The following is a 7,471-nucleotide window of genomic DNA, read 5'->3' on the forward strand; positions in this document are numbered from 1 at the left end:
GAAACTAGCACCTTCCCGAAACTACTCAAGACGGCAAGGGTTACACCAATACATAAAGGTGGTGACCCTACAGATTTAAACAACTATAGGCCAATATCAAACTTACCATTGCTATCCAAAATCTTTGAGAAACTCATGCACAGGAGACTATATTCATTTATAACGGCACAAAACATACTCAACCCCTGCCAATTTGGATTCAGGAAAAATAAAAGCACTAACGATGCAATCATAAAAATGCTAGATCTGCTTTACACAGCATTGGAAAATAAGGAATATCCACTAGGAATTTTTATTGACCTAAGAAAAGCTTTTGACACAGTAGACCACGGCATCCTACTCCACAAACTTGACCATTATGGTATAAGAGGCCATGCGCTTGCATATTTCAAATCTTACCTTACTAATAGGTATCAGTATGTCACCATTAAAGACACAGCATCAACAACACAGCCACTTGATACTGGAGTTCCGCAGGGAAGTGTCCTTGGTCCCCTGCTCTTCCTCATATACATCAATGATTTTCCAAACGTATCTCAACACCTGAACCCCATTCTCTTTGCTGACGACATGACTTATGTCATCTCTCACCCTAATCTTGCCACCCTCAACACCATTGTTAATGAGGAGCTGATCAAAATATCGACTTGGATGACAGCCAATAAACTTACGCTTAACACTGACAAAACCTACTACATTATGTTTGGTAGCAGAGCAGGAGATGCGCAAATTAACATTAAGATCGACAACACTCTAATTGCCAGGCATAATGAGGGCAAATTCCTAGGCCTATACCTCGACAACAACCTGAACTTCAGCACCCATATCCAACACATAACCAAAAAAGTATCCAAAACGGTTGGGATCCTCTCCAAGATATGATACTACGTGCTGCAAACTGCCCTTCTCACACTATACCATTCACTTATATATCCATACCTCACTAGTAACATTTATGAAGGGATTCAGGGAAACCGGCAGGCCGGACTTGAGTCCTGGAGATGGGAAGTACAGTGCCTGCACTCTGAAGGAGGGGTGTTAATGTTGCAGTTTAAAAACTGTAGTGTAAAGCACCCTTCTGGCAAGACAGTGATGGAGTGAATGATGGTGAAAGTTTTTCTTTTTCGGGCCACCCTGCCTTGGTGGGAATCGGCCAGTGTGATAATAATAAATAATCCATACCTCACCTATGCTATCTGTGCTTGGGGTTCAACTGCAGCAACACACCTAAAGCCAATAATAACCCAACAAAAAGCCGCAGTAAAAATAATCACTAAATCCCATCCTTGGCAACACACCCCCCCACTCTTCATAGATCTAAACTTACTCCTTGTTCAGTACATCCACACTTACTACTGTTCAATCTACATCTACAGGACCTTAAATTCCAATATTAACCTTGACCTAAAACGCTTTCTTGATAGTTGCGACAGAACCCACAGGCACAACACCAGACACAAACATCTCTATGACATTCCCCATGTCCGACTAAACCTTTACAAAAATTCAACGTATGTCAAAGGCCCTAAAATCTGGAACACCCTAACTGAAAATTCTAAAACTGCAGACACATTCATCACCTTGAAAACTACCATCAGAAAACATCTTATCTCCCTGATACACCCTGTCAACTAATTACACAAATACCACCTGGTGGTTAACACTTACACTCACTCACCCATTTGACCATAAACAAATATCAATCTCAATCTCAAAATAATGAATCTTAACTAGTCATAAGTTGGCCTGTGATACTCCAATACTGAAACTATGTATAGTGCCAAAACAAAAGCATTCACATTGTTAAACTCACAAACTAGTATTTAGTCACTTAGCCATAATACCAACTAATCTCATAATTTTGTAATATTTTAAACTTAAGATTTAATTTAAGTCTGCCCGAAATGCCTAGTCATGCTAGGTGTTCTAGTGGTACACTCTGTAATCTCAATTTTACTACATGTTAAACCAAACAATAATCAAATTTCTGTAAACTCAGCATTGTAATCCTTATAGAGAATAAATTTTGAATTTGAATTTGAATATATATATATATATATATGTTATATATATATATATATATATATATATATATATATATATATATATATATATATATATATATACTGTATATATTTATGGATTTGGAAAAGGCGTATGACAGGGTGGATAGGGGGGCAATGTGGCAGATGTTGCAAGTGTATGGTGTAGGAGGTAGGTTACTGAAAGCAGTGAAGAGTTTTTACGAGGATAGTGAGGCTCAAGTTAGAGTATGTAGGAAAGAGGGAAATTTTTTCCCAGTAAAAGTAGGCCTTAGACAAGGATGTGTGATGTCACCGTGGTTGTTTAATATATTTATAGATGGGGTTGTAAGAGAAGTAAATGTGAGGGTCTTGGCAAGAGGCGTGGAGTTAAAAGATAACGAATCACACACAAAGTGGGAGTTGTCACAGCTGCTCTTTGCTGATGACACTGTGCTCTTGGGAGATTCTGAAGAGAAGCTGCAGAGATTGGTGGATGAATTTGGTAGGGTGTGCAAAAGAAGAAAATTAAAGGTGAATACAGGAAAGAGTAAGGTTATGAGGATAACAAAAAGATTAGGTGATGAAAGATTGAATATCAGATTGGAGGGAGAGAGTATGGAGGAGGTGAACGTATTCAGATATTTGGGAGTGGACGTGTCAGTGGATGGGTCTATGAAAGATGAGGTGAATCATAGAATTGATGAGGGAAAAAGAGTGAGTGGTGCACTTAGGAGTCTGTGGAGACAAAGAAGTTTGTCCTTGGAGGCAAAGAGGGGAATGTATGAGAGTATAGTTTTACCAACGCTCTTATATGGGTGTGAAGCGTGGGTGATGAATGTTGCAGCGAGGAGAAGGCTGGAGGCAGTGGAGATGTCATGTCTGAGGGCAATGTGTGGTGTGAATATAATGCAGAGAATTCGTAGTTTGGAAGTTAGGAGGAGGTGCGGGATTACCAAAACTGTTGTCCAGAGGGCTGAGGAAGGGTTGTTGAGGTGGTTCGGACATGTAGAGAGAATGGAGCGAAACAGAATGACTTCAAGAGTGTATCAGTCTGTAGTGGAAGGAAGGCGGGGTAGGGGTCGGCCTAGGAAGGGTTGGAGGGAGGGGGTAAAGGAGGTTTTGTGTGCGAGGGGCTTGGACTTCCAGCAGGCATGCGTGAGCGTGTTTGATAGGAGTGAATGGAGACAAATGGTTTTTAATACTTGACGTGCTGTTGGAGTGTAAGCAAAGTAACATTTATGAAGGGATTCAGGGAAACCGGCAGGCCGGACTTGAGTCCTGGAGATGGGAAGTACAGTGCCTGCACTCTGAAGGAGGGGTGTTAATGTTGCAGTTTAAAAACTGTAGTGTAAAGCACCCTTCTGGCAAGACAGTGATGGAGTGAATGATGGTGAAAGTTTTTCTTTCTCGAGCCACCCTGCCTTGGTGGGAATCGGCCAGTGTGATAATAATAAAAAAATAATAATAATATATATATATATATATATATATATATATATATATATATATATATATATATATATATATATATATATATATATATATGTATTATTTTTTTTTTTATTATCACACTGGCCGATTCCCACCAAGGCAGGGTGGCCCGAAAAAGAAAAACTTTCACCATCATTCACTCCATCACTGTCTTGCCAGAAGGGTGCTTTACACTACAGTTTTTAAACTGCAACATTAACACCCCTCCTTCAGAGTGCAGGCACTGTACTTCCCATCTCCAGGACTCAAGTCCGGCCTGCCGGTTTCCCTGAATCCCTTCATAAATGTTACTTTGCTCACACTCCAACAGCACGTCAAGTATTAAAAACCATTTGTCTCCATTCACTCCTATCAAACATGCTCACGCATGCCTGCTGGAAGTCCAAGCCCCTCGCACACAAAACCTCCTTTACCCCCTCCCTCCAACCCTTCCTAGGCCGACCCCTACCCCGCCTTCCTTCCACTACAGACTGATACACTCTTGAAGTCATTCTGTTTCGCTCCATTCTCTCTACATGTCCGAACCACCTCAACAACCCTTCCTCAGCCCTCTGGACAACAGTTTTGGTAATCCCGCACCTCCTCCTAACTTCCAAACTACGAATTCTCTGCATTATATTCACACCACACATTGCCCTCAGACATGACATCTCCACTGCCTCCAGCCTTCTCCTCGCTGCAACATTCATCACCCACGCTTCACACCCATATAAGAGCGTTGGTAAAACTATACTCTCATACATTCCCCTCTTTGCCTCTAAGGACAAAGTTCTTTGTCTCCACAGACTCCTAAGTGCACCACTCACTCTTTTTCCCTCATCAATTCTATGATTCACCTCATCTTTCATAGACCCATCCGCTGACACGTCCACTCCCAAATATCTGAATATGTTCACCTCCTCCATACTCTCTCCCTCCAATCTGATATTCAATCTTTCATCACCTAATCTTTTTGTTATCCTCATAACCTTACTCTTTCCTGTATTCACCTTTAATTTTCTTCTTTTGCACACCCTACCAAATTCATCCACCAATCTCTGCAGCTTCTCTTCAGAATCTCCCAAAAGCACAGTGTCATCAGCAAAGAGCAGCTGTGACAACTCCCACTTTGTGTGTGATTCTTTATCTTTTAACTCCACGCCTCTTGCCAAGACCCTCGCATTTACTTCTCTTACAACCCCATCTATAAATATATTAAACAACCACGGTGACATCACACATCCTTGTCTAAGGCCTACTTTTACTGGGAAAAAATTTCCCTCTTTCCTACATACTCTAACTTGAGCCTCACTATCCTCATAAAAACTCTTCACTGCTTTCAGTAACCTACCTCCTACACCATACACTTGCAACATCTGCCACATTGCCCCCCTATCCACCCTGTCATACGCCTTTTCCAAATCCATAAATGCCACAAAGACCTCTTTAGCCTTATCTAAATACTGTTCACTTATATGTTTCACTGTAAACACCTGGTCCACACACCCCCTACCTTTCCTAAAGCCTCCTTGTTCATCTGCTATCCTATTCTCCGTCTTACTCTTAATTCTTTCAATTATAACTCTACCATACACTTTACCAGGTACACTCAACAGACTTATCCCCCTATAATTTTTGCACTCTCTTTTATCCCCTTTGCCTTTATACAAAGGAACTATGCATGCTCTCTGCCAATCACTAGGTACCTTACCCTCTTCCATACATTTATTAAATAATTGCACCAACCACTCCAAAACTATATCCCCACCTGCTTTTAACATTTCTATCTTTATCCCATCAATCCCGGCTGCCTTACCCCCTTTCATTTTACCTACTGCCTCACGAACTTCCCCCACACTCACAACTGGCTCTTCCTCACTCCTACAAGATGTTATTCCTCCTTGCCCTATACACGAAAACACAGCTTCCCTATCTTCATCAACATTTAACAATTCCTCAAAATATTCCCTCCATCTTCCCAATACCTCTAACTCTCCATTTAATAACTCTCCTCTCCTATTTTTAACTGACAAATCCATTTGTTCTCTAGGCTTTCTTAACTTGTTAATCTCACTCCAAAACTTTTTCTTATTTTCAACAAAATTTGTTGATAACATCTCACCCACTCTCTCATTTGCTCTCTTTTTACATTGCTTCACCACTCTCTTAACCTCTCTCTTTTTCTCCATATACTCTTCCCTCCTTGCATCACTTCTACTTTGTAAAAACTTCTCATATGCTAACTTTTTCTCCCTTACTACTCTCTTTACATCATCATTCCACCAATCACTCCTCTTCCCTCCTGCACCCACTTTCCTGTAACCACAAACTTCTGCTGAACACTCTAACACTACATTTTTAAACCTACCCCATACCTCTTCGACCCCATTGCCTATGCTCTCATTAGCCCATCTATCCTCCAATAGCTGTTTATATCTTACCCTAACTGCCTCCTCTTTTAGTTTATAAACCTTCACCTCTCTCTTCCCTGATGCTTCTATTCTCCTTGTATCCCATCTACCTTTTACTCTCAGTGTAGCTACAACTAGAAAGTGATCTGATATATCTGTGGCCCCTCTATAAACATGTACATCCTGAAGTCTACTCAACAGTCTTTTATCTACCAATACATAATCCAACAAACTACTGTCATTTCGCCCTACATCATATCGTGTATACTTATTTATCCTCTTTTTCTTAAAATATGTATTACCTATAACTAAACCCCTTTCTATACAAAGTTCAATCAAAGGGCTCCCATTATCATTTACACCTGGCACCCCAAACTTACCTACCACACCCTCTCTAAAAGTTTCTCCTACTTTAGCATTCAGGTCCCCTACCACAATTACTCTCTCACTTGGTTCAAAGGCTCCTATACATTCACTTAACATCTCCCAAAATCTCTCTCTCTCCTCTGCATTCCTCTCTTCTCCAGGTGCATACACGCTTATTATGACCCACTTCTCGCATCCAACCTTTACTTTAATCCACATAATTCTTGAATTTACACATTCATATTCTCTTTTCTCCTTCCATAACTGATCATTTAACATTACTGCTACCCCTTCCTTTGCTCTAACTCTCTCAGATACTCCAGATTTAATCCCATTTATTTCCCCCCACTGAAACTCTCCTACCCCCTTCAGCTTTGTTTCGCTTAGAGCCAGGACATCCAACTTCTTTTCATTCATAACATCAGCAATCATCTGTTTCTTGTCATCCGCACTACATCCACGCACATTTAAGCATCCCAGTTTTATAAAGTTTTTCTTCTTCTCTTTTTTAGTAAATGTATACAGGAGAAGGGGTTACTAGCCCATTGCTCCCGGCATATATATATATATATATATATATATATAATATATATATATATATTTATATATATATATATATATATATATATATATATATATATATATGTATATATATATATATATATATATATATATATATATATATATATATATATATATATATACATATGTATATATATATATATATATACAGTGGACCCCCGGTTAACGATATTTTTTCACTCCAGAAGTATGTTCAGGTGCCAGTACTGACCGAATTTGTTCCCATAAGAAATATTGTGAAGTAGATTAGTCTATTTCAGACCCCCAAACATTCACATACAAACGCACTTACATAAATACACTTACATAATTGGTCACATTCGGAGGTAATCGTTATGCGGGGGTCCACTTTATTTATATTTTTTTTTTTTTTTTTTTTTTTTTTTAATATAAGGGGTCCACCTCTGGTGTAAATTGTGGGACCCATATATATATATATATATATATATATATATATATATATATATATATATATATATATATATATATATATATATATATATATAGATATATATATATATATATATATATATATATAATATATATGTGTATATATATACAGTGGACCCCCGGCTCGTGAAGCCATCGCTATCCGATAAATCCGGTATCCGAAGCATT

This window comes from Cherax quadricarinatus, chromosome 30 (genome assembly GCF_038502225.1).
Source record: "Cherax quadricarinatus isolate ZL_2023a chromosome 30, ASM3850222v1, whole genome shotgun sequence".
NCBI classification, from domain to species: Eukaryota; Metazoa; Arthropoda; class Malacostraca; order Decapoda; family Parastacidae; genus Cherax; species Cherax quadricarinatus.